Genomic DNA, 27,316 nt, shown 5'->3' on the forward strand with positions numbered 1-27,316 from the left:
CAGCTAAAAAAAGTCTCAGAGGTAAAAAAGATTCGGGTAAGAAGTCTAGCAGGTAGAAAAGTGTCACAGGTAGAAAAAGTCTCAGAGGTAAAAAAAGATTCGGGTAAAAAGTCTCAGAGGTAGAAAAGTCGCACAGGTAGAAAAAGTCTCATGGGTAAAAAATTCCCGCAGGTAAAAAGTCTCAGGGGGAAAATAGGTCTCAGGGGTAAAATAAGTCTCACAGGTAAAAAGTCTCAGGGGTAAAATAAATCTCAGGGGTAAAATAAGTCTCAGGGGTAAAATAAGTTTCACGGGTTAAAAAACATCTGATGGGTAAAAAGTCTCAGAGGTAGAAAGTCCCATAGGTAAAAAATGTCTCACGGGAAAAAAGTCTGACGGATAAAAAAAGTCATGGGTAAAAAAGTGTCACAGGTAAAAAAAGTCTCAGAGGTAAAAAAAGATTCGGGTAAAAAGTCTAGCAGGTAGAAAAGTCTCACAGGTAGAAAAAGTCTCATGGGTAAAAAATTCCCGCAGGTAAAAAGTCTCAGGGGTGAAATAAGTCTCAGGGGTAAAATAAGTCTCAGGGGTAAAATAAGTTTCACTGGTTAAAAAACATCTGATGGGTAAAAAGTCTCAGAGGTAAAAAGTCCCATAGGTAAAAAATGTCTCACGGGAAAAAAGTCTGACGGGTCAAGAAAGTCATGGGTAAAAAAAGTCTCAGAGGTAAAAAAAGATTCGGGTAAAAAGTCTAGCAGGTAGAAAAGTCTCACAGGTAGAAAAAGTCTCATGGGTAAAAAATTCACGCAGGTAAAAAGTCTCAGGGGTAAAATAAGTCTCAGGGGTAAAATAAGTCTCATGGGTAAAAAATATGTCACAGGTAAAAAAAGTCTCACAGGTAAAAAAAGTCAAAGAGGTAAAAAAAGATTCGGGTAAAAAGTCTAGCAGGTAGAAAAGTCTCACAGGTAGAAAAAGTCTCATGGGAAAAAATTCCCGCATGTAAAAATCTCAGGGGTAAAATAAGTCTCAGGGGTAAAATAAGTTTCACAGATAAAAAAAGTCTCACGGGTTAAAAAACATTTGACGGGTAAAAAGTCTCAGAGGTAAAAAGTCCCATAGGTAAAAAATGTCTCACGGGAAAAAAGTCTGACGCGAAAAAAAAAGTCATGGGTAAAAAAAGTCTCAGAGGTAAAAAAAGATTCGGGTAAAAAGTCTAGCAGGTAGAAAAGTCTCACAGGTAGAAAAAGTCTCATGGGTAAAAAATTCACGCAGGTAAAAAGTCTCATGGGTAAAATAAGTCTCATGGGTAAAAAATGTGTCACAGGTAAAAAAAGTCTCACAGGTAAAAAAAGTCTCAGAGGTAAAAAAAGATTCGGGTAAAAAGTCTAGCAGGTAGAAAAGTCTCACAGGTAGAAAAAGTCTCATGGGTAAAAAATTCCCGCAGGTAAAAAGTCTCATGGGTAAAATAAGTCTCAGGGGTAAAATAAGTCTCACAGGTAAAAAAAGTCTCACGGGTTAAAAAACATCTGACGGGTAAAAAGTCTCAGAGGTAAAAAGTCCCATAGGTAAAAAATGTCTCACGTGAAAAAAGTCTGACGGGTTAAAAAAGTCATGGGTAAAAAAAGTCTCACAGGTAAAAGAAGCCTCAGAGGTAAAAAAAGATTCGGGTAAAGAGTCTAGCAGGTTGAAAAGTCGCACAGGTAGAAAAAGTCTCATGGGTAAAAAATTCGCGCAGGTAAAAAGTCTCAGGGGTAAAATAAGTCTCACAGGTAAAAAAAGTCTCACGGCTTAAAAAACATCTGACAGGTAAAAAGTCTCAGAGGTAAAAAGTCCCATAGGTAAAAAATGTCTCACGTGAAAAAAGTCTGACGGGTAAAAAAAGTCATGGGTAAAAAAAGTCTCAGGGGTAAAATAAGTCTCAGGGGTAAAAAAAGATTCGGGTAAAGAGTCTAGCAGGTTGAAAAGTCGCACAGGTAGAAAAAGTCTCATGGGTAAAAAATTCCCGCAGGTAAAAAGTCTCAGGGGTAAAATAAGTCTCAGGGGTAAAATAAGTCTCATGGGTAAAAAATATGTCACAGGTAAAAAAAGTCTCACAGGTAAAAAAAGTCTCAGAGGTAAAAAAAGATTCGGGTAAAAAGTCTAGCAGGTAGAAAAGTCTCACAGGTAGACAAAGTCACATGGGAAAAAATTCCCGCATGTAAAAATCTCAGGGGTAAAATAAGTCTCAGGGGTAAAATAAGTCTCACAGGTAAAAAAAGTCTCACGGGTTAAAAAAACATCTGACGGGTAAAAAGTCTCAGAGGTAAAAAGTCCCATATGTAAAAAATGTCTCACGGGAAAAAAGTCTGACGCGAAAAAAAAAGTCATGGGTAAAAAAAGTCTCAGAGGTAAAAAAAGATTCGGGTAAAACGTCTAGCAGGTAGAAAAGTCTCACAGGCAGAAAAAGTCTCATGGGTAAAAAATTCCCGCAGGTAAAAAGTCTCAGGGGTAAAATAAGTCTCAGGGGTAAAATAAGTCTCAGGGGTAAAAAAAGTCTCACAGGTAAAAAAAGTCTCACGGGTTAAAAAACATCTGACGGGTAAAAAGTCTCAGAGGTAAAAAGTCCCATAGGTAAAAAATGTCTCAGGGGAAAAAACATCTGACGGGTAAAGAAAGTCATGGGTAAAAAAAGTCTCACAGGTAAAAACAGTCTCAGAGGTAAAAAAAGATTCGGGTAAAAAGTCTAGCAGGTATAAAAGTCTCACAGGTAGAAAAAGTCTCATGGGTAAAAAATTCTCGCAGGTAAAAAGTCTCAGGGGTAAAATAAGTCTCATGGGTAAAAAATGTATCAAAGGTAAAAAAAGTCTCACAGGTAAAAAAAGTCTCAGAGGTAAAAAAAGATTCGGGTAAAAAGTCTAGGAGGTAGAAAAGTCTCACAGGTAGAAAAAGTCTCATGGGTAAAAAATTCCCGCAGGTAAAAAGTCTCAGGGGTAAAATAAGTCTCAGGGGTAAAATAAGTCTCAGGGGTAAAATAAGTTTCACGGGTTAAAAAACATCTGATGGGTAAAAAGTCTCAGAGGTAGAAAGTCCCATAGGTAAAAAATGTCTCACGGGAAAAAAGTCTGACGGGTAAAAAAAGTCATGGGTAAAAAAAGTCTCACGGGTTAAAAAACATCTGAGTGGTAAAAAGTCTCAGAGGTAAAAAATGTCACACGGGAAAAAAGTCTGACGGATAAAAAAAGTCATCGGTAAAAAAAGTGTCACAGGTAAAAAAAGTCTCATGGGTAAAAAATTCCCGCAGGTAAAAAGTCTCAGGGGTAAAATAAGTCTCAGGGGTAAAATAAGTCTCAGGGGTAAAATAAGTCTCACAGGTAAAAAAAGTCTCACGGGTTAAAAAACATCTGACGGGTAGAAAGTCTCACAGGTAGAAAAAGTCCCATAGGTAAAAAATGTCTCACGGGAAAAAAGTCTGACGGGTAAAAAAAGTCATGGGTAAAAAAAGTCTCACAGGTAAAAACAGTCTCAGAGGTAAAAAAAGATTCGGGTAAAAAGTCTAGCAGGTAGAAAAGTCTCACAGGTAGAAAAAGTCTCATGGGTAAAAAATTACCGCAGGTAAAAAGTCTCAGGGGTAAAATAAGTCTCATGGTTAAAAAAAGTCTCAGGGGTAAAATAACTCTCATGGGTAAAAAATGTCTCACAGGTAAAAAAAGTCTCACAGGTAAAAAAAGTCTCAGAGGTAAAAAAAGATTTGGGTAAAAGGTCTAGCAGGTAGAAAAGTGTCACAGGTAGAAAAATTCTCAGAGGTAAAAAAAGATTCGGGTAAAAAGTCTAGCAGGTAGAAAAGTCTCACAGTTAGAAAAAGTCTCATGGGTAAAAAATTCCCGCAGGTAAAAAGTCTCAGGGGTAAAATAAGTCTCACAGGTAAAAAAAGTCTCACGGGTTAAAAAACATCTGACGGGTAAAAAGTCTCAGAGGTAAAAAAAGATTCGGGTAAGAAGTCTAGCAGATAGAAAAAACTCACAGGTAGAAAATGTCTCAGAGGTAAAAAAAGATTCGGGTAAAAAGTCTAGCAGGTAGAAAAGTCTCATACGTAGAAAAAGTCTCATGGGTAAAAAATTCCCGCAGGTAAAAAGTCTCAGGGGTAAAATAAGTCTCACAGTTAAAAAAAGTCTCACGGGTTAAAAAACATCTGAGTGGTAAAAAGTCTCAGAGGTAAAAAATGTCTCACGGGAAAAAAGTCTGACGGATAAAAAAAGTCATCGGTAAAAAAAGTGTCACAGGTAAAAAAAGTCTCAGAGGTAAAAAAAGATTCGGGTAAAAAGTCTAGCAGGTAGAAAAGTCTCACAGGTAGAAAAAGTCTCATGGGTAAAAAATTCCCGCAGGTAAAAAGTCTCAGGGGTAAAATAAGTCTCAGGGGTAAAATAAGTCTCTAGGGGTAAAATAAGTCTCACAGGTAAAAAAAGTCTCACGGGTTAAAAAACATCTGACGGGTAGAAAGTCTCACAGGTAGAAAAAGTCCCATAGGTAAAAAATGTCTCACGGGAAAAAAGTCTGACGGGTAAAAAAAGTCATGGGTAAAAAAAGTCTCACAGGTAAAAACAGTCTCAGAGGTAAAAAAAGATTCGGGTAAAAAGTCTAGCAGGTAGAAAAGTCTCACAGGTAGAAAAAGTCTCATGGGTAAAAAATTACCGCAGGTAAAAAGTCTCAGGGGTAAAATAAGTCTCATGGTTAAAAAAAGTCTCAGGGGTAAAATAACTCTCATGGGTAAAAAATGTCTCACAGGTAAAAAAAGTCTCAGAGGTAAAAAAAGATTTGGGTAAAAGGTCTAGCAGGTAGAAAAGTGTCACAGGTAGAAAAATTCTCAGAGGTAAAAAAAGATTCGGGTAAAGAGTCTAGCAGGTTGAAAAGTCTCACAGTTAGAAAAAGTCTCATGGGTAAAAAATTCCCGCAGGTAAAAAGTCTCAGGGGGAAAATAAGTCTCAGGGGTAAAATAAGTCTCACAGGTAAAAAAAGTCTCACGGGTTAAAAAACATCTGACGGGTAAAAAGTCTCAGAGGTAAAAAGTCCCATAGGTACAAAATGTCTCACGGGAAAAAAGTCTGACGGGTAAAAAAAGTCATGAGTAAAAAAAGTCTCACAGGTAAAAACAGTCTCAGAGGTAAAAAAAGATTCGGGTAAAAAGTCTAGCAGGTAGAAAAGTCTCACAGGTAGAAAAAGTCTCATGGGTAAAAATTTCCTGCAGGTAAAAAGTCTCAGGGGTAAAATAAGTCTCAGGGGTAAAAAAAGTCTCACGGGTAAAAAAAGTCTCACAGGTAAAAAAAGTCTCACGGGTTAAAAAACATCTGACGGGTAAAAAGTCTCAGAGGTAAAAAATGTCTCACGGGAAAAAAGTCTGACGGGTAAAAAAAGTCATGGGTAAAAAAAGTCTCACAGGTAAAAAAAGTCTCAGAGGTAAAAAAAGATTCGGGTAAAAAGTCTAGCAGGTAGAAAAGTGTCACAGGTAGAAAAAGTCTCAGAGGTAAAAAAAGATTCGGGTAAAAAGTCTAGCAGGTAGAAAAGTCTCACAGGTAGAAAAAGTCTCATGGGTAAAAAATTCCCGCAGGTAAAAAGTCTCAGGGGTGAAATAAGTCTCAGGGGTAAAATAAGTCTCAGGGGTAAAATAAGTCTCACAGGTAAAAAAAGTCTCACGGGTTAAAAAACATCTGACGGGTAAAAAGTCTCAGAGGTAAAAAGTCCCATAGGTACAAAATGTCTCACGGGAAAAAAGTCTGACGGGTAAAAAAAGTCATGAGTAAAAAAAGTCTCACAGGTAAAAACAGTCTCAGAGGTAAAAAAAGATTCGGGTAAAAAGTCTAGCAGGTAGAAAAGTCTCACAGGTAGAAAAAGTCTCATGGGTAAAAAATTCCCGCAGGTAAAAAGTCTCACGGGTAAAATAAGTCTCAGGTGTAAAATAAGTCTCAGGGGTAAAATAAGTCTCATGGGTAAAAAAAGTCTCACAGGTAAAAAAAGTCTCAGAGGTAAAAAAAGATTCGGGTAAAAAGTCTAGCAGGTAGAAAAGTGTCACAGGTAGAAAAAGTCTCAGAGGTAAAAAAAGATTCGGATAACAAGTCTAGCAGGTAGAAAAGTCTCACAGGTAGAAAAAGTCTCATGGGTAAAAAATTCCCGCAGGTAAAAAGTCTCAGGGGTAAAATAAGTCTCAGGGGTAAAATAAGTCTCAGGGGTAAAATAAGTTTCACGGGTTAAAAAACATCTGACGGGTAAAAAGTCTCAGAGGTAAAAAGTCCCATAGCTAAAAAATGTCTCACGGGAAAAAAGTCTGACGGGTAAAAAAAGTCATGGGTAAAAAAAGTGTCACAGGTAAAAAAAGTCTCAGAGGTAAAAAAAGAATCGGGTAAAAAGTCTAGCAGGTAGAAAAGTCTCACAGGTAGAAAAAGTCTCATGGGTAAAAATTTCCCGCAGGTAAAAAGTCTCAGGGGGAAAATAAGTCTCACAGTTAAAAAAAGTCTCACAGGTTAAAAAACATCTGAGTGGTAAAAAGTCTCAGAGGTAAAAAATGTCTCACGGGAAAAAAGTCTGACGGATTAAAAAAGTCATCGGTAAAAAAAGTGTCACAGGTAAAAAAAGTCTCAGAGGTAAAAAAAGATTCGGGTAAAAAGTCTAGCAGGTAGAAAAGTCTCACAGGTAGAAAAAGTCTCATGGGTAAAAAATTCCCGCAGGTAAAAAGTCTCAGGGGTAAAATAAGTCTCAGGGGTAAAATAAGTCTCAGGGGTAAAATAAGTCTCACAGGTAAAAAAAGTCTCACGGGTTAAAAAACATCTGACGGGTAGAAAGTCTCACAGGTAGAAAAAGTCCCATAGGTAAAAAATGTCTCACGGGAAAAAAGTCTGACGGGTAAAAAAAGTCATGGGTAAAAAAAGTCTCACAGGTAAAAACAGTCTCAGAGGTAAAAAAAGATTCGGGTAAAAAGTCTAGCAGGTAGAAAAGTCTCACAGGTAGAAAAAGTCTCATGGGTAAAAAATTACCGCAGGTAAAAAGTCTCAGGGGTAAAATAAGTCTCATGGTTAAAAAAAGTCTCAGGGGTAAAATAACTCTCATGGGTAAAAAATGTCTCACAGGTAAAAAAAGTCTCACAGGTAAAAAAAGTCTCAGAGGTAAAAAAAGATTTGGGTAAAAGGTCTAGCAGGTAGAAAAGTGTCACAGGTAGAAAAATTCTCAGAGGTAAAAAAAGATTCGGGTAAAAAGTCTAGCAGGTAGAAAAGTCTCACAGGTAGAAAAAGTCTCATGGGTAAAAAATTCCCGCAGGTAAAAAGTCTCAGGGGGAAAATAAGTCTCAGGGGTAAAATAAGTCTCACAGGTAAAAAAAGTCTCACGGGTTAAAAAACATCTGACGGGTAAAAAGTCTCACAGGTAGAAAAAGTCCCATAGGTAAAAAATGTCTCACGGGAAAAAAGTCTGACGGGTAAAAAAAGTCATGAGTAAAAAAAGTCTCACAGGTAAAAACAGTCTCAGAGGTAAAAAAAGATTCGGGTAAAAAGTCTAGCAGGTAGAAAAGTCTCACAGGTAGAAAAAGTCTCATGGGTAAAAAATTCCCGCAGGTAAAAAGTCTCACGGGTAAAATAAGTCTCAGGTGTAAAATAAGTCTCATGGGTAAAATAAGTCTCATGGGTAAAAAAAGTCTCACAGGTAAAAAAAGTCTCAGAGGTAAAAAAAGATTCGGGTAAAAAGTCTAGCAGGTAGAAAAGTGTCACAGGTAGAAAAAGTCTCAGAGGTAAAAAAAGATTCGGATAAAAAGTCTAGCAGGTAGAAAAGTCTCACAGGTAGAAAAAGTCTCATGGGTAAAAAATTCCCGCAGGTAAAAAGTCTCAGGGGTAAAATAAGTCTCAGGGGTAAAATAAGTCTCAGGGGTAAAATAAGTTTCACGGGTTAAAAAACATCTGACGGGTAAAAAGTCTCAGAGGTAAAAAGTCCCATAGCTAAAAAATGTCTCACGGGAAAAAAGTCTGACGGGTAAAAAAAGTCATGGGTAAAAAAAGTGTCACAGGTAAAAAAAGTCTCAGAGGTAAAAAAAGAATCGGGTAAAAAGTCTAGCAGGTAGAAAAGTCTCACAGGTAGAAAAAGTCTCATGGGTAAAAATTTCCCGCAGGTAAAAAGTCTCAGGGGGAAAATAAGTCTCATGGGTTAAAAATGTCTCAGGGGTAAAATAACTCTCATGGGTAAAAAATGTCTCACAGGTAAAAAAAGTCTCACAGGTAAAAAATGTCTCAGAGGTAAAAAAAGATTTGGGTAAAAGGTCTAGCAGGTAGAAAAGTGTCACAGGTAGAAAAAGTCTCAGAGGTAAAAAAAGATTCGGGTAAAAAGTCTAGCAGGTAGAAAAGTCTCACAGGTAGAAAAAGTCTCATGGGTAAAAAATTCCCGCAGGTAAAAAGTCTCACGGGTAAAATAAGTCTCATGGGTTAAAAATGTCTCAGGGGTAAAATAACTCTCATGGGTAAAAAATGTCTCACAGGTAAAAAAAGTCTCACAGGTAAAAAATGTCTCAGAGGTAAAAAAAGATTTGGGTAAAAGGTCTAGCAGGTAGAAAAGTGTCACAGGTAGAAAAAGTCTCAGAGGTAAAAAAAGATTCGGGTAAAAAGTCTAGCAGGTAGAAAAGTCTCACAGGTAGAAAAAGTCTCATGGGTAAAAAATTCCCGCAGGTAAAAAGTCTCAGGGGTAAAATAAGTCTCAGGGGTAAAATAAGTCTCAGGGGTAAAAAAAGTCTCACAGGTAAAAAAAGTCTCACGGGTTAAAAAACATCTGACGGGTAAAAAGTCTCAGAGGTAAAAAGTCCCATAGGTAAAAAATGTCTCAGGGGAAAAAACATCTGACGGGTAAAGAAAGTCATGGGTAAAAAAAGTCTCACAGGTAAAAACAGTCTCAGAGGTAAAAAAAGATTCGGGTAAGAAGTCTAGCAGGTAGAAAAGTGTCACAGGTAGAAAAAGTCTCAGAGGTAAAAAAAGATTCGGGTAAAAAGTCTCAGAGGTAGAAAAGTCGCACAGGTAGAAAAAGTCTCATGGGTAAAAAATTCCCGCAGGTAAAAAGTCTCAGGGGTAAAATAAGTCTCAGGGGTAAAATAAGTCTCACAGGTAAAAAGTCTCAGGGGTAAAATAAGTCTCAGGGGTAAAATAAGTCTCAGGGGTAAAATAAGTTTCAAGGGTTAAAAAACATCTGATGGGTAAAAAGTCTCAGAGGTAGAAAGTCCCATAGGTAAAAAATGTCTCACGGGAAAAAAGTCTGACGGGTAAAAAAAGTCATGGGTAAAAAAGTGTCACAGGTAAAAAAAGTCTCAGAGGTAAAAAAAGATTCGGGTAAAAAGTCTAGCAGGTAGAAAAGTCTCACAGGTAGAAAAAGTCTCATGGGTAAAAAATTCCCGCAGGTAAAAAGTCTCAGGGGTAAAATAAGTCTCAGGGGTAAAATAAGTCTCACAGGTAAAAAAAGTCTCACGGGTTAAAAAACATCTGACGGGTAAAAAGTCTCAGAGGTAAAAAGTCCCATAGGTAAAAAATGTCTCACGTGAAAAAAGTCTGACGGGTTAAAAAAGTCATGGGTAAAAAAAGTCTCACAGGTAAAAGAAGCCTCAGAGGTAAAAAAAGATTCGGGTAAAGAGTCTAGCAGGTTGAAAAGTCGCACAGGTAGAAAAAGTCTCATGGGTAAAAAATTCGCGCAGGTAAAAAGTCTCAGGGGTAAAATAAGTCTCACAGGTAAAAAAAGTCTCACGGCTTAAAAAACATCTGACAGGTAAAAAGTCTCAGAGGTAAAAAGTCCCATAGGTAAAAAATGTCTCACGGGAAAAAAGTCTGACGGGTAAAAAAAGTCATGGGTAAAAAAAGTCTCAGGGGTAAAATAAGTCTCAGGGGTAAAAAAAGATTCGGGTAAAGAGTCTAGCAGGTTGAAAAGTCGCACAGGTAGAAAAAGTCTCATGGGTAAAAAATTCCCGCAGGTAAAAAGTCTCAGGGGTAAAATAAGTCTCAGGGGTAAAATAAGTCTCATGGGTAAAAAATATGTCACAGGTAAAAAAAGTCTCACAGGTAAAAAAAGTCTCAGAGGTAAAAAAAGATTCGGGTAAAAAGTCTAGCAGGTAGAAAAGTCTCACAGGTAGACAAAGTCACATGGGAAAAAATTCCCGCATGTAAAAATCTCAGGGGTAAAATAAGTCTCAGGGGTAAAATAAGTCTCACAGGTAAAAAAAGTCTCACGGGTTAAAAAAACATCTGACGGGTAAAAAGTCTCAGAGGTAAAAAGTCCCATATGTAAAAAATGTCTCACGGGAAAAAAGTCTGACGCGAAAAAAAAAGTCATGGGTAAAAAAAGTCTCAGAGGTAAAAAAAGATTCGGGTAAAACGTCTAGCAGGTAGAAAAGTCTCACAGGCAGAAAAAGTCTCATGGGTAAAAAATTCCCGCAGGTAAAAAGTCTCAGGGGTAAAATAAGTCTCAGGGGTAAAATAAGTCTCAGGGGTAAAAAAAGTCTCACAGGTAAAAAAAGTCTCACGGGTTAAAAAACATCTGACGGGTAAAAAGTCTCAGAGGTAAAAAGTCCCATAGGTAAAAAATGTCTCAGGGGAAAAAACATCTGACGGGTAAAGAAAGTCATGGGTAAAAAAAGTCTCACAGGTAAAAACAGTCTCAGAGGTAAAAAAAGATTCGGGTAAAAAGTCTAGCAGGTATAAAAGTCTCACAGGTAGAAAAAGTCTCATGGGTAAAAAATTCTCGCAGGTAAAAAGTCTCAGGGGTAAAATAAGTCTCATGGGTAAAAAATGTATCAAAGGTAAAAAAAGTCTCACAGGTAAAAAAAGTCTCAGAGGTAAAAAAAGATTCGGGTAAAAAGTCTAGGAGGTAGAAAAGTCTCACAGGTAGAAAAAGTCTCATGGGTAAAAAATTCCCGCAGGTAAAAAGTCTCAGGGGTAAAATAAGTCTCAGGGGTAAAATAAGTCTCAGGGGTAAAATAAGTTTCACGGGTTAAAAAACATCTGATGGGTAAAAAGTCTCAGAGGTAGAAAGTCCCATAGGTAAAAAATGTCTCACGGGAAAAAAGTCTGACGGGTAAAAAAAGTCATGGGTAAAAAAAGTCTCACGGGTTAAAAAACATCTGAGTGGTAAAAAGTCTCAGAGGTAAAAAATGTCTCACGGGAAAAAAGTCTGACGGATAAAAAAAGTCATCGGTAAAAAAAGTGTCACAGGTAAAAAAAGTCTCATGGGTAAAAAATTCCCGCAGGTAAAAAGTCTCAGGGGTAAAATAAGTCTCAGGGGTAAAATAAGTCTCAGGGGTAAAATAAGTCTCACAGGTAAAAAAAGTCTCACGGGTTAAAAAACATCTGACGGGTAGAAAGTCTCACAGGTAGAAAAAGTCCCATAGGTAAAAAATGTCTCACGGGAAAAAAGTCTGACGGGTAAAAAAAGTCATGGGTAAAAAAAGTCTCACAGGTAAAAACAGTCTCAGAGGTAAAAAAAGATTCGGGTAAAAAGTCTAGCAGGTAGAAAAGTCTCACAGGTAGAAAAAGTCTCATGGGTAAAAAATTACCGCAGGTAAAAAGTCTCAGGGGTAAAATAAGTCTCATGGTTAAAAAAAGTCTCAGGGGTAAAATAACTCTCATGGGTAAAAAATGTCTCACAGGTAAAAAAAGTCTCAGAGGTAAAAAAAGATTTGGGTAAAAGGTCTAGCAGGTAGAAAAGTGTCACAGGTAGAAAAATTCTCAGAGGTAAAAAAAGATTCGGGTAAAAAGTCTAGCAGGTAGAAAAGTCTCACAGGTAGAAAAAGTCTCATGGGTAAAAAATTCCCGCAGGTAAAAAGTCTCAGGGGGAAAATAAGTCTCAGGGGTAAAATAAGTCTCACAGGTAAAAAAAGTCTCACGGGTTAAAAAACATCTGACGGGTAAAAAGTCTCAGAGGTAAAAAGTCCCATAGGTACAAAATGTCTCACGGGAAAAAAGTCTGACGGGTAAAAAAAGTCATGAGTAAAAAAAGTCTCACAGGTAAAAACAGTCTCAGAGGTAAAAAAAGATTCGGGTAAAAAGTCTAGCAGGTAGAAAAGTCTCACAGGTAGAAAAAGTCTCATGGGTAAAAATTTCCTGCAGGTAAAAAGTCTCAGGGGTAAAATAAGTCTCAGGGGTAAAAAAAGTCTCACGGGTAAAAAAAGTCTCACAGGTAAAAAAAGTCTCACGGGTTAAAAAACATCTGACGGGTAAAAAGTCTCAGAGGTAAAAAATGTCTCACGGGAAAAAAGTCTGACGGGTAAAAAAAGTCATGGGTAAAAAAAGTCTCACAGGTAAAAAAAGTCTCAGAGGTAAAAAAAGATTCGGGTAAAAAGTCTAGCAGGTAGAAAAGTGTCACAGGTAGAAAAAGTCTCAGAGGTAAAAAAAGATTCGGGTAAAAAGTCTAGCAGGTAGAAAAGTCTCACAGGTAGAAAAAGTCTCATGGGTAAAAAATTCCCGCAGGTAAAAAGTCTCAGGGGTGAAATAAGTCTCAGGGGTAAAATAAGTCTCAGGGGTAAAATAAGTCTCACAGGTAAAAAAAGTCTCACGGGTTAAAAAACATCTGACGGGTAAAAAGTCTCAGAGGTAAAAAGTCCCATAGGTACAAAATGTCTCACGGGAAAAAAGTCTGACGGGTAAAAAAAGTCATGAGTAAAAAAAGTCTCACAGGTAAAAACAGTCTCAGAGGTAAAAAAAGATTCGGGTAAAAAGTCTAGCAGGTAGAAAAGTCTCACAGGTAGAAAAAGTCTCATGGGTAAAAAATTCCCGCAGGTAAAAAGTCTCACGGGTAAAATAAGTCTCAGGTGTAAAATAAGTCTCAGGGGTAAAATAAGTCTCATGGGTAAAAAAAGTCTCACAGGTAAAAAAAGTCTCAGAGGTAAAAAAAGATTCGGGTAAAAAGTCTAGCAGGTAGAAAAGTGTCACAGGTAGAAAAAGTCTCAGAGGTAAAAAAAGATTCGGATAACAAGTCTAGCAGGTAGAAAAGTCTCACAGGTAGAAAAAGTCTCATGGGTAAAAAATTCCCGCAGGTAAAAAGTCTCAGGGGTAAAATAAGTCTCAGGGGTAAAATAAGTCTCAGGGGTAAAATAAGTTTCACGGGTTAAAAAACATCTGACGGGTAAAAAGTCTCAGAGGTAAAAAGTCCCATAGCTAAAAAATGTCTCACGGGAAAAAAGTCTGACGGGTAAAAAAAGTCATGGGTAAAAAAAGTGTCACAGGTAAAAAAAGTCTCAGAGGTAAAAAAAGAATCGGGTAAAAAGTCTAGCAGGTAGAAAAGTCTCACAGGTAGAAAAAGTCTCATGGGTAAAAATTTCCCGCAGGTAAAAAGTCTCAGGGGGAAAATAAGTCTCACAGTTAAAAAAAGTCTCACAGGTTAAAAAACATCTGAGTGGTAAAAAGTCTCAGAGGTAAAAAATGTCTCACGGGAAAAAAGTCTGACGGATTAAAAAAGTCATCGGTAAAAAAAGTGTCACAGGTAAAAAAAGTCTCAGAGGTAAAAAAAGATTCGGGTAAAAAGTCTAGCAGGTAGAAAAGTCTCACAGGTAGAAAAAGTCTCATGGGTAAAAAATTCCCGCAGGTAAAAAGTCTCAGGGGTAAAATAAGTCTCAGGGGTAAAATAAGTCTCAGGGGTAAAATAAGTCTCACAGGTAAAAAAAGTCTCACGGGTTAAAAAACATCTGACGGGTAGAAAGTCTCACAGGTAGAAAAAGTCCCATAGGTAAAAAATGTCTCACGGGAAAAAAGTCTGACGGGTAAAAAAAGTCATGGGTAAAAAAAGTCTCACAGGTAAAAACAGTCTCAGAGGTAAAAAAAGATTCGGGTAAAAAGTCTAGCAGGTAGAAAAGTCTCACAGGTAGAAAAAGTCTCATGGGTAAAAAATTACCGCAGGTAAAAAGTCTCAGGGGTAAAATAAGTCTCATGGTTAAAAAAAGTCTCAGGGGTAAAATAACTCTCATGGGTAAAAAATGTCTCACAGGTAAAAAAAGTCTCACAGGTAAAAAAAGTCTCAGAGGTAAAAAAAGATTTGGGTAAAAGGTCTAGCAGGTAGAAAAGTGTCACAGGTAGAAAAATTCTCAGAGGTAAAAAAAGATTCGGGTAAAAAGTCTAGCAGGTAGAAAAGTCTCACAGGTAGAAAAAGTCTCATGGGTAAAAAATTCCCGCAGGTAAAAAGTCTCAGGGGGAAAATAAGTCTCAGGGGTAAAATAAGTCTCACAGGTAAAAAAAGTCTCACGGGTTAAAAAACATCTGACGGGTAAAAAGTCTCACAGGTAGAAAAAGTCCCATAGGTAAAAAATGTCTCACGGGAAAAAAGTCTGACGGGTAAAAAAAGTCATGAGTAAAAAAAGTCTCACAGGTAAAAACAGTCTCAGAGGTAAAAAAAGATTCGGGTAAAAAGTCTAGCAGGTAGAAAAGTCTCACAGGTAGAAAAAGTCTCATGGGTAAAAAATTCCCGCAGGTAAAAAGTCTCACGGGTAAAATAAGTCTCAGGTGTAAAATAAGTCTCATGGGTAAAATAAGTCTCATGGGTAAAAAAAGTCTCACAGGTAAAAAAAGTCTCAGAGGTAAAAAAAGATTCGGGTAAAAAGTCTAGCAGGTAGAAAAGTGTCACAGGTAGAAAAAGTCTCAGAGGTAAAAAAAGATTCGGATAAAAAGTCTAGCAGGTAGAAAAGTCTCACAGGTAGAAAAAGTCTCATGGGTAAAAAATTCCCGCAGGTAAAAAGTCTCAGGGGTAAAATAAGTCTCAGGGGTAAAATAAGTCTCAGGGGTAAAATAAGTTTCACGGGTTAAAAAACATCTGACGGGTAAAAAGTCTCAGAGGTAAAAAGTCCCATAGCTAAAAAATGTCTCACGGGAAAAAAGTCTGACGGGTAAAAAAAGTCATGGGTAAAAAAAGTGTCACAGGTAAAAAAAGTCTCAGAGGTAAAAAAAGAATCGGGTAAAAAGTCTAGCAGGTAGAAAAGTCTCACAGGTAGAAAAAGTCTCATGGGTAAAAATTTCCCGCAGGTAAAAAGTCTCAGGGGGAAAATAAGTCTCATGGGTTAAAAATGTCTCAGGGGTAAAATAACTCTCATGGGTAAAAAATGTCTCACAGGTAAAAAAAGTCTCACAGGTAAAAAATGTCTCAGAGGTAAAAAAAGATTTGGGTAAAAGGTCTAGCAGGTAGAAAAGTGTCACAGGTAGAAAAAGTCTCAGAGGTAAAAAAAGATTCGGGTAAAAAGTCTAGCAGGTAGAAAAGTCTCACAGGTAGAAAAAGTCTCATGGGTAAAAAATTCCCGCAGGTAAAAAGTCTCACGGGTAAAATAAGTCTCATGGGTTAAAAATGTCTCAGGGGTAAAATAACTCTCATGGGTAAAAAATGTCTCACAGGTAAAAAAAGTCTCACAGGTAAAAAATGTCTCAGAGGTAAAAAAAGATTTGGGTAAAAGGTCTAGCAGGTAGAAAAGTGTCACAGGTAGAAAAAGTCTCAGAGGTAAAAAAAGATTCGGGTAAAAAGTCTAGCAGGTAGAAAAGTCTCACAGGTAGAAAAAGTCTCATGGGTAAAAAATTCCCGCAGGTAAAAAGTCTCAGGGGTAAAATAAGTCTCAGGGGTAAAATAAGTCTCAGGGGTAAAAAAAGTCTCACAGGTAAAAAAAGTCTCACGGGTTAAAAAACATCTGACGGGTAAAAAGTCTCAGAGGTAAAAAGTCCCATAGGTAAAAAATGTCTCAGGGGAAAAAACATCTGACGGGTAAAGAAAGTCATGGGTAAAAAAAGTCTCACAGGTAAAAACAGTCTCAGAGGTAAAAAAAGATTCGGGTAAGAAGTCTAGCAGGTAGAAAAGTGTCACAGGTAGAAAAAGTCTCAGAGGTAAAAAAAGATTCGGGTAAAAAGTCTCAGAGGTAGAAAAGTCGCACAGGTAGAAAAAGTCTCATGGGTAAAAAATTCCCGCAGGTAAAAAGTCTCAGGGGTAAAATAAGTCTCAGGGGTAAAATAAGTCTCACAGGTAAAAAGTCTCAGGGGTAAAATAAGTCTCAGGGGTAAAATAAGTCTCAGGGGTAAAATAAGTTTCAAGGGTTAAAAAACATCTGATGGGTAAAAAGTCTCAGAGGTAGAAAGTCCGATAGGTAAAAAATGTCTCACGGGAAAAAAGTCTGACGGGTAAAAAAAGTCATGGGTAAAAAAGTGTCACAGGTAAAAAAAGTCTCAGAGGTAAAAAAAGATTCGGGTAAAAAGTCTAGCAGGTAGAAAAGTCTCACAGGTAGAAAAAGTCTCATGGGTAAAAAATTCCCGCAGGTAAAAAGTCTCAGGGGTGAAATAAGTCTCAGGGGTAAAATAAGTCTCAGGGGTAAAATAAGTTTCACCGGTTAAAAAACATCTGATGGGTAAAAAGTCTCAGAGGTAAAAAGTCCCATAGGTAAAAAATGTCTCACGGGAAAAAAGTCTGACGGGTCAAGAAAGTCATGGGTAAAAAAAGTCTCACAGGTAAAAACAGTCTCAGAGGTAAAAAAAGATTCGGGTAAAAAGTCTAGCAGGTAGAAAAGTCTCACAGGTAGAAAAAGTCTCATGGGTAAAAAATTACCGCAGGTAAAAAGTCTCAGGGGTAAAATAAGTCTCAGGGGTAAAATAAGTCTCATGGGTAAAAAATATGTCACAGGTAAAAAAAGTCTCACAGGTAAAAAACGTCAAAGAGGTAAAAAAAGATTCGGGTAAAAGTCTAGCAGGTAGAAAAGTCTCACAGGTAGAAAAAGTCTCATGGGAAAAAATTCCCGCATGTAAAAATCTCAGGGGTAAAATAAGTCTCAGGGGTAAAATAAGTTTCACAGATAAAAAAAGTCTCACGGGTTAAAAAACATTTGACGGGTAAAAAGTCTCAGAGGTAAAAAGTCCCATATGTAAAAAATGTCTCACGGGAAAAAAGTCTGACGCGAAAAAAAAAGTCATGGGTAAAAAAAGTCTCAGAGGTAAAAAAAGATTCGGGTAAAAAGTCTAGCAGGTAGAAAAGTCTCACAGGTAGAAAAAGTCTCATGGGTAAAAAATTCACGCAGGTAAAAAGTCTCATGGGTAAAATAAGTCTCAGGGGTAAAATAAGTCTCATGGGTAAAAAATGTGTCACAGGTAAAAAAAGTCTCACAGGTAAAAAAAGTCTCAGAGGTAAAAAAAGATTCGGGTAAAAAGTCTAGCAGGTAGAAAAGTCTCACAGGTAGAAAAAGTCTCATGGGTAAAAAATTCCCGCAGGTAAAAAGTCTCATGGGTAAAATAAGTCTCAGGGGTAAAATAAGTCTCACAGGTAAAAAAAGTCTCACGGGTTAAAAAACATCTGACGGGTAAAAAGTCTCAGAGGTTAAAAGTCCCATAGGTAAAAAATGTCTCACGTGAAAAAAGTCTGACGGGTTAAAAAAGTCATGGGTAAAAAAAGTCTCACAGGTAAAAGAAGCCTCAGAGGTAAGAAAAGATTCGGGTAAAGAGTCTAGCAGGTTGAAAAGTCGCACAGGTAGAAAAAGTCTCATGGGTAAAAAATTCGCGCAGGTAAAAAGTCTCAGGGGTAAAATAAGTCTCAGGGGTAAAATAAGTCTCACAGGTAAAAAAAGTCTCACGGCTTAAAAAACATCTGACAGGTAAAAAGTCTCAGAGGTAAAAAGTCCCATAGGTAAAAAATGTCTCACGTGAAAAAAGTCTGACGGGTAAAAAAAGTCATGGGTAAAAAAAGTCTCACAGGTAAAAGAAGCCTCAGAGGTAAAAAAAGATTCGGGTAAAGAGTCTAGCAGGTTGAAAAGTCGCACAGGTAGAAAAAGTCTCATGGGTAAAAAATTCCTGCAGGTAAAAAGTCTCAGGGGTAAAATAAGTCTCAGGGGTAAAATAAGTCTCAGGGGTAAAATAAGTTTCACGGGTTAAAAAACATCTGACGGGTAAAAAGTCTCAGAGGTAAAAAGTCCCATAGCTAAAAAATGTCTCACGGGAAAAAAGTCTGACGGGTAAAAAAAGTCATGGGTAAAAAAAGTGTCACAGGTAAAAAAAGTCTCAGAGGTAAAAAAAGAATCGGGTAAAAAGTCTAGCAGGTAGAAAAGTCTCACAGGTAGAAAAAGTCTCATGGGTAAAAATTTCCCGCAGGTAAAAAGTCTCAGGGGGAAAATAAGTCTCAGGGGTAAAATAAGTCTCACAGGTAAAAAAAGTCTCACGGGTTAAAAAACATCTGACGGGTAAAAAGTCTCAGAGGTAAAAAGTCCCATAGGTAAAAAATGTCTCACGGGAAAAAAGTCTGACGGGTAAAAAAAGTCATGGGTAAAAAAAGTCTCACAGGTAAAAACAGTCTCAGAGGTAAAAAAAGATTCGGGTAAAAAGTCTAGCAGGTAGAAAAGTCTCACAGGTAGAAAAAGTCTCATGGGTAAAAAATTCCCACAGGTAAAAAGTCTCAGGGGTAAAATAAGTCTCAGGGGTAAAATAAGTCTCACAGGTAAAAAAAGTCTCACGGGTTAAAAAACATCTGACGGGTAGAAAGTCTCACAGGTAGAAAAAGTCCCATAGGTAAAAAATGTCTCACAGGAAAAAAGTATGACGGGTAAAAAAAGTCATAGGTAAAAAAAGTCTCACAGGTAAAAAAAGTCTCAGAGGTAAAAAAAGATTCGGGTAAAAAGTCTAGCATGTAGAAAAGTCTCACAGGTAGAAAAAGTCTCATGGGTAAAAAATTACCGCAGGTAAAAAGTCTCAGGGGTGAAATAAGTCTCAGGGGTAAAATAAGTCTCAGGGGTAAAAAAAGTCTCACGCGTTAAAAAAATTCTGACGGGTAAAAAAACAAAGTCTCATAGGGTAAAAGTCCCTTAGGTAAAAAATGTCTCACGGGAAAAAAAGCCTGATGATTCAAAAAAGTCTGACGGGTAAAGAAATCTCATGGGTAAAAACTCTAACGGGTAAAATAGTCTCACAGGTAAAAAATGTCTCACGGGTAAAATAAATCTCACGTTTAAAAATTCTCGCGTGTAAAAAAAGTCTCATGGTTAGAGAAGTCTTACGGGTAAAAAAACTCTCAGAGGTGGAAAAATTCTCATGGGTAAAAAGTCTCGCAGGTAAAAAAAGTCTCATGGTTAAAAGTCTCATGGGTGAAAAGTCTCACATGTAAAAATAGTCTCACGGGTAAAAATTCTCATGGGTAAAAAGCCTCAAGGGTAAAAATACTCATGGGTAAATAAAGTCTCCCGGGGAAAAAGTCTTACGGGTAAATATTTTCATGGTAAAAATATCTGACGTGTAAAAAGAAGTCTGACGTGTAAAAAAAGTCTCACAGGCAAAAAAAGTCTCACAGGTAAAAAAAGTCTCACGGGTAAAAAAACATCTGAAGGTTAAAAAAACAAAGTCTCAGAGGTTAAAAGTCCCATAGGTAAAAAAGGTCTCACGGGAAAAAAAGCCTGATGAGTCAAAAAAGTCTGACGGGTAAAGAAATCTCATGGGTAAAAACTCTAACGGGTAAAATAGTCTCACAGGTAAAAAATGTCTCACGGGTAAAACAAATCTCACGTTTAAAAATTCTCGCGTGTAAAAAAAGTCTCATGGTTAGAGAAGTCTTTCGGGTAAAAAAACTCTCAGAGGTGGAAAAATTCTCATGGGAAAAATGTCACACAGGTAAAAAAAGTCTCACGGGTAAAAAAAGTCTCACGGGTGAAAAAACATCTGACGGGTAAAGAAACAAAGTCTCAGAGGTTAAAAGTCCCATAGGTAAAAAATGTCTCACGGGAAAAAAAGCCTGATGAGTCAAAAAAGTCTGACGGGTAAAGAAATCTCATGGGTAAAAACTCAATACGGGTAAAATAGTCTCACAGGTAAAAAATGTCTCACGGGTAAAATAAATCTCACGTTTAAAAATTCTCGCGTGTAAAAAAAGTCTCATCGTTAGAGAAGTCTTACGGGTAAAAAAACTCTCAGAGGTGGAAAAATTCTCATGGGTAAAAAAAGTCTCACAGGTAAAAAAAGTCTCATGGTTAAAAGTCTCATGGGTGAAAAGTCTCACATGTAAAAATAGTCTCACGGGTAAAAATTCTCATGGGTAAAAAGCCTCAAGGGTAAAAATTCTCATGGGTAAAAAAAGTCTCCCGGGGAAAACGTCTGATGGGTAAATATTTTCATGGTAAAAATATCTGACGTGTAAAAAAAGTCTGACAGGTAAAAAAAATCTCAAAGGTAAAAAAAGTCTCACGGGAAAAAATTCTCATGGGTAAAAATCCTCACAGGTAAAAAAAGTCTCATGGTTAAAAGTCTCATGCGTGAAAAGTCTCACAGGTAAAAATAGTCTCACGGGTAAAAATTCTCATGGGTAAAAAGTCTCACAGGTAAAAAAAGTCTCACGGGAAAAAAAAGTCTCACGGGTAAAAGAAGTCATGGGTAAAAACAGTCTCACAGGTAAAAACAGTCTCAGAGGTAAAAAAAGATTCGGGTAAAAAGTCTAGCAGGTATAAAAGTCTCACAGGTAGAAAAAGTCTCATGGGTAAAAAATTCCCGCAGGTAAAAAGTCTCAGGGGTAAAATAAGTCTCATGGGTAAAAAATGTCTCACAGGTAAAAAAAGTCTCAGAGGTAAAAAAAGGTTCAGGTAAAAAGTCTAGCAGGTAGAAAAGTCTCACAGGTAGAAAAAGTCTCATGGGTAAAAAATTCCCGCAGGTAAAAAGTCTCAGGGGTAAAATAAGTCTCAGGGGTAAAATAAGTCTCACAGTTAAAAAAAGTCTCACGGTTTAAAAAACATCTGACGGGTAAAAAGTCTCACAGCTAAAAAAAGTCTCAGAGGTAAAAAAAGATTCGGGTAAGAAGTCTAGCAGGTAGAAAAGTGTCACAGGTAGAAAAAGTCTCAGAGGTAAAAAAAGATTCGGGTAAAAAGTCTAGCAGGTAGAAAAGTCTCACAGGTAGAAAAATTCTCATGGGTAAAAAATTCCCGCAGGTAAAAAGTCTCAGGGGTAAAATAAGTCTCAGGGGTAAAATAAGTCTCACAGGTAAAAAAAGTCTCACGGTTTAAAAAACATCTGACGGGTAAAAAGTCTCACAGCTAAAAAAAGTCTCAGAGGTAAAAAAAGATTCGGGTAAGAAGTCTAGCAGGTAGAAAAGTGTCACAGGTAGAAAAAGTCTCAGAGGTAAAAAAAGATTCGGGTAAAAAGTCTCAGAGGTAGAAAAGTCGCACAGGTAGAAAAAGTCTCATGGGTAAAAAATTCCCGCAGGTAAAAAGTCTCAGGGGTAAAATAAGTCTCAGGGGTAAAATAAGTCTCACATGTAAAAAGTCTCAGGGGTAAAATAAGTCTCAGGGGTAAAATAAGTCTCAGGGGTAAAATAAGTTTCACGGGTTAAAAAACATCTGATGGGTAAAAAGTCTCAGAGGTAGAAAGTCCCATAGGTAAAAAATGTCTCACGGGAAAAAAGTCTGACGGGTAAAAAAAGTCATGGGTAAAAAAGTGTCACAGGTAAAAAAAGTCTCAGAGGTAAAAAAAGATTCGGGTAAAAAGTCTAGCAGGTAGAAAAGTCTCACAGGTAGAAAAAGTCTCATGGGTAAAAAATTCCCGCAGGTAAAAAGTCTCATGGGTAAAATAAGTCTCAGGGGTAAAATAAGTCTCACAGGTAAAAAAAGTCTCACGGGTTAAAAAACATCTGACGGGTAAAAAGTCTCAGAGGTAAAAAGTCCCATAGGTAAAAAATGTCTCACGTGAAAAAAGTCTGACGGGTAAAAAAAGTCATGGGTAAAAAAAGTCTCACAGGTAAAAGAAGCCTCAGAGGTAAAAAAAGATTCGGGTAAAGAGTCTAGCAGGTTGAAAAGTCGCACAGGTAGAAAAAGTCTCATGGGTAAAAAATTCGCGCAGGTAAAAAGTCTCAGGGGTAAAATAACTCTCAGGGGTAAAATAAGTCTCACAGGTAAAAAAAGTCTCACGGCTTAAAAAACATCTGACAGGTAAAAAGTCTCAGAGGTAAAAAGTCCCATAGGTAAAAAATGTCTCACGTGAAAAAAGTCTGACGGGTAAAAAAAGTCATGGGTAAAAAAAGTCTCACAGGTAAAAGAAGCCTCAGAGGTAAAAAAAGATTCGGGTAAAGAGTCTAGCAGGTTGAAAAGTCGCACAGGTAGAAAAAGTCTCATGGGTAAAAAATTCGCGCAGGTAAAAAGTCTCAGGGGTAAAATAAGTCTCAGGGGTAAAATAAGTCTCATAGGTAAAAAATATGTCACAGGTAAAAAAAGTCTCACAGGTAAAAAAAGTCTCAGAGGTAAAAAAAGATTCGGGTAAAAAGTCTAGCAGGTAGAAAAGTCTCACAGGTAGACAAAGTCTCATGGGTAAAAAATTCCCGCAGGTAAAAAGTCTCAGGGGTAAAATAAGTCTCAGGGGTAAAATAAGTCTCACAGGTAAAAAAAGTCTCACGGGTTAAAAAACATCTGACGGGTAAAAAGTCTCAGAGGTAAAAAGTCCCATAGGTAAAAAATGTCTCAGGGGAAAAAACATCTGACGGGTAAAGAAAGTCATGGGTAAAAAAAGTCTCACAGGTAAAAACAGTCTGAGAGGTAAAAAAAGATTCGGGTAAAAAGTCTAGCAGGTATAAAAGTCTCACAGGTAGAAAAAGTCTCATGGGTAAAAAATTCCCGCAGGTAAAAAGTCTCAGGGGTAAAATAAGTCTCATGGGTAAAAAATGTCTCACAGGTAAAAAAAGTCTCAGAGGTAAAAAAAGTCTCAGAGGTAAAAAAAGATTCGGGTAAAAAGTCTAGCAGGTATAAAAGTCTCACAGGTAGAAAAAGTCTCATGGGTAAAAAATTCTCGCAGGTAAAAAGTCTCAGGGGTAAAATAAGTCTCAGGGGTAAAATAAGTCTCATGGGTAAAAAATGTCTCAAAGGTAAAAAAAGTCTCAGAGGTAAAAAAAGGCTCAGAGGTAAAAAAAGATTCGGGTAAAAAGTCTAGCAGGTATAAAAGTCTCACAGGTAGAAAAAGTCTCATGGGTAAAAAATTCTCGCAGGTAAAAAGTCTCAGGGGTAAAATAAGTCTCATGGGTAAAAAATGTATCAAAGGTAAAAAAAGTCTCACAGGTAAAAAAAGATTCGGGTAAAAAGTCTAGGAGGTAGAAAAGTCTCACAGGTAGAAAAAGTCTCATGGGTAAAAAATTCCCGCAGGTAAAAAGTCTCAGGGGTAAAATAAGTCTCAGGGGTAAAATAAGTCTCAGGGGTAAAATAAGTTTCACGGGTTAAAAAACATCTGATGGGTAAAAAGTCTCAGAGGTAGAAAGTCCCATAGCTAAAAAATGTCTCACGGGAAAAAAGTCTGACGGGTAAAAAAAGTCATGGGTAAAAAAGTGTCACAGGTAAAAAAAGTCTCAGAGGTAAAAAAAGATTCGGGTAAAAAGTCTAGCAGGTAGAAAAGTCTCACAGGTAGAAAAAGTCTCATGGGTAAAAAATTCCCGCAGGTAAAAAGTCTCAGGGGTGAAATAAGTCTCAGGGGTAAAATAAGTCTCAGGGGTAAAATAAGTTTCACCGGTTAAAAAACATCTGATGGGTAAAAAGTCTCAGAGGTAAAAAGTCCCATAGGTAAAAAATGTCTCACGGGAAAAAAGTCTGACGGGTCAAGAAAGTCAGGGGTAAAAAAAGTCTCACAGGTAAAAACAGTCTCAGAGGTAAAAAAAGATTCGGGTAAAAAGTCTAGCAGGTAGAAAAGTCTCACAGGTAGAAAAAGTCTCATGGGTAAAAAATTCCCGCAGGTAAAAAGTCTCAGGGGTGAAATAAGTCTCAGGGGTAAAATAAGTCTCAGGGGTAAAAAAAGTCTCACGGGTGAAAAAACATCTGACGGGTAAAGAAACAAAGTCTCAGAGGTTAAAAGTCCCATAGGTAAAAAATGTCTCACGGGAAAAAAAGCCTGATGAGTCAAAAAAGTCTGACGGGTAAAGAAATCTCATGGGTAAAAACTCAATACGGGTAAAATAGTCTCACAGGTAAAAAATGTCTCACGGGTAAAACAAATCTCACGTTTAAAAATTCTCGCGTGTAAAAAAAGTCTCATCGTTAGAGAAGTCTTACGGGTAAAAAAACTCTCAGAGGTGGAAAAATTCTCATGGGTAAAAAAAGTCTCACAGGTAAAAAAAGTCTCATGGTTAAAAGTCTCATGGGTGAAAAGTCTCACATGTAAAAATAGTCTCACGGGTAAAAATTCTCATGGGTAAAAAGCCTCAAGGGTAAAAATTCTCATGGGTAAAAAAAGTCTCCCGGGGAAAACGTCTGATGGGTAAATATTTTCATGGTAAAAATATCTGACGTGTAAAAAAAGTCTGACAGGTAAAAAAAATCTCAAAGGTAAAAAAAGTCTCACGGGAAAAAATTCTCATGGGTAAAAATCCTCACAGGTAAAAAAAGTCTCATGGTTAAAAGTCTCATGCGTGAAAAGTCTCACAGGTAAAAATAGTCTCACGGGTAAAAATTCTCATGGGTAAAAATCCTCACAGGTAAAAAAAGTCTCATGGTTAAAAGTCTCATGCGTGAAAAGTCTCACAGGTAAAAATAGTCTCACGGGTAAAAATTCTCATGGGTAAAAAGTCTCACAGGTAAAAAAAGTCTCACGGGAAAAAAAAGTCTCACGGGTAAAAGAAGTCATGGGTAAAAACAGTCTCACAGGTAAAAACAGTCTCAGAGGTAAAAAAAGATTCAGGTAAAAAGTCTAGCAGGTATAAAAGTCTCACAGGTAGAAAAAGTCTCATGGGTAAAAAATTCCCGCAGGTAAAAAGTCTCAGGGGTAAAATAAGTCTCATGGGTAAAAAATGTCTCACAGGTAAAAAAAGTCTCAGAGGTAAAAAAAGGTTCGGGTAAAAAGTCTAGCAGGTAGAAAAGTCTCACAGGTAGAAAAAGTCTCATGGGTAAAAAATTCCCGCAGGTAAAAAGTCTCAGGGGTAAAATAAGTCTCAGGGGTAAAATAAGTCTCACAGGTAAAAAAAGTCTCACGGTTTAAAAAACATCTGACGGGTAAAAAGTCTCACAGCTAAAAAAAGTCTCAGAGGTAAAAAAAGATTCGGGTAAGAAGTCTAGCAGGTAGAAAAGTGTCACAGGTAGAAAAAGTCTCAGAGGTAAAAAAAGATTCGGGTAAAAAGTCTAGCAGGTAGAAAAGTCTCACAGGTAGAAAAATTCTCATGGGTAAAAAATTCCCGCAGGTAAAAAGTCTCAGGGGTAAAATAAGTCTCAAAGTTAAAAAAAGTCTCACGGTTTAAAAAACATCTGACGGGTAAAAAGTCTCACAGCTAAAAAAAGTCTCAGAGGTAAAAAAAGATTCGGGTAAGAAGTCTAGCAGGTAGAAAAGTGTCACAGGTAGAAAAAGTCTCAGAGGTAAAAAAAGATTCGGGTAAAAAGTCTCAGAGGTAGAAAAGTCGCACAGGTAGAAAAAGTCTCATGGGTAAAAAATTCCCGCAGGTAAAAAGTCTCTGGGGTAAAATAAGTCTCAGGGGTAAAATAAGTCTCACAGGTAAAAAGTCTCAGGGGTAAAATAAGTCTCAGGGGTAAAATAAGTCTCAGGGGTAAAATAAGTTTCACGGGTTAAAAAACATCTGATGGGTAAAAAGTCTCAGAGGTAGAAAGTCCCATAGGTAAAAAATGTCTCACGGGAAAAAAGTCTGACGGGTAAAAAAAGTCATGGGTAAAAAAGTGTCACAGGTAAAAAAAGTCTCAGAGGTAAAAAAAGATTCGGGTAAAAAGTCTAGCAGGTAGAAAAGTCTCACAGGTAGAAAAAGTCTCATGGGTAAAAAATTCCCGCAGGTAAAAAGTCTCAGGGGTAAAATAAGTCTCAGGGGTAAAATAAGTCTCACAGGTAAAAAAAGTCTCACGGGTTAAAAAACATCTGACGGGTAGAAAGTCTCACAGGTAGAAAAAGTCCCATAGGTAAAAAATGTCTCACAGGAAAAAAGTATGACGGGTAAAAAAAGTCATAGGTAAAAAAAGTCTCAGAGGTAAAAAAAGATTCGGGTAAAAAGTCTAGCATGTAGAAAAGTCTCACAGGTAGAAAAAGTCTCATGGGTAAAAAATTACCGCAGGTAAAAAGTCTCAGGGGTGAAATAAGTCTCAGGGGTAAAATAAGTCTCACAGGTAAAAAAAGTCTCACGCGTTAAAAAAATTCTGACGGGTAAAAAAACAAAGTCTCATAGGGTAAAAGTCCCTTAGGTAAAAAATGTCTCACGGGAAAAAAAGCCTGATGATTCAAAAAAGTCTGACGGGTAAAGAAATCTCATGGGTAAAAACTCTAACGGGTAAAATAGTCTCACAGGTAAAAAATGTCTCACGGGTAAAATAAATCTCACGTTTAAAAATTCTCGCGTGTAAAAAAAGTCTCATGGTTAGAGAAGTCTTACGGGTAAAAAAACTCTCAGAGGTGGAAAAATTCTCATGGGTAAAAAGTCTCGCAGGTAAAAAAAGTCTCATGGTTAAAAGTCTCATGGGTGAAAAGTCTCACATGTAAAAATAGTCTCACGGGTAAAAATTCTCATGGGTAAAAAGCCTCAAGGGTAAAAATACTCATGGGTAAATAAAGTCTCCCGGGGAAAAAGTCTTACGGGTAAATATTTTCATGGTAAAAATATCTGACGTGTAAAAAGAAGTCTGACGTGTAAAAAAAGTCTCACAGGCAAAAAAAGTCTCACAGGTAAAAAAAGTCTCACGGGTAAAAAAACATCTGAAGGTTAAAAAAACAAAGTCTCAGAGGTTAAAAGTCCCATAGGTAAAAAAGGTCTCACGGGAAAAAAAGCCTGATGAGTCAAAAAAGTCTGACGGGTAAAGAAATCTCATGGGTAAAAACTCTAACGGGTAAAATAGTCTCACAGGTAAAAAATGTCTCACGGGTAAAACAAATCTCACGTTTAAAAATTCTCGCGTGTAAAAAAAGTCTCATGGTTAGAGAAGTCTTTCGGGTAAAAAAACTCTCAGAGGTGGAAAAATTCTCATGGGAAAAATGTCACACAGGTAAAAAAAGTCTCACGGGTAAAAAAAGTCTCACGGGTGAAAAAACATCTGACGGGTAAAGAAACAAAGTCTCAGAGGTTAAAAGTCCCATAGGTAAAAAATGTCTCACGGGAAAAAAAGCCTGATGAGTCAAAAAAGTCTGACGGGTAAAGAAATCTCATGGGTAAAAACTCAATACGGGTAAAATAGTCTCACAGGTAAAAAATATCTCACGGGTAAAACAAATCTCACGTTTAAAAATTCTCGCGTGTAAAAAAAGTCTCATCGTTAGAGAAGTCTTACGGGTAAAAAAACTCTCAGAGGTGGAAAAATTCTCATGGGTAAAAAAAGTCTCACAGGTAAAAAAAGTCTCATGGTTAAAAGTCTCATGGGTGAAAAGTCTCACATGTAAAAATAGTCTCACGGGTAAAAATTCTCATGGGTAAAAAGCCTCAAGGGTAAAAATTCTCA

The 27,316-nt window shown here is 37.1% G+C and overlaps 2 long non-coding RNA genes across 6 annotated transcripts; both read left to right on the forward strand.

Annotated features, from left to right (window-relative positions):
• Window positions 1-1,029: 1,029 nt before the first annotated feature.
• On the forward strand, window positions 1,030-9,937 carry LOC308072169. The gene is made up of 3 exons (XR_013931560.1): window positions 1,030-1,095; window positions 3,398-4,151; window positions 9,693-9,937. It is a non-coding gene; the product is annotated as an uncharacterized lncRNA (long non-coding RNA).
• An 8,774-nt stretch (window positions 9,938-18,711) lies between these two features.
• On the forward strand, window positions 18,712-27,186 carry LOC308072167. Of its 5 annotated transcripts, none has more exons than XR_013931555.1 (4): window positions 18,712-19,882; window positions 23,661-23,997; window positions 25,971-26,313; window positions 26,532-27,186. It is a non-coding gene; the product is annotated as an uncharacterized lncRNA (long non-coding RNA). The 5 variants fall into 5 exon arrangements; XR_013931556.1 differs by having other exon boundaries at window positions 26,550-27,186; XR_013931557.1 differs by having other exon boundaries at window positions 18,712-19,000; window positions 19,219-19,882; window positions 25,971-27,186.
• Window positions 27,187-27,316: the final 130 nt, after the last annotated feature.

Source organism: Falco punctatus (assembly GCF_963210335.1).
Source record: "Falco punctatus genome assembly, chromosome: 12".
Classification (NCBI taxonomy): domain Eukaryota; kingdom Metazoa; phylum Chordata; class Aves; order Falconiformes; family Falconidae; genus Falco; species Falco punctatus.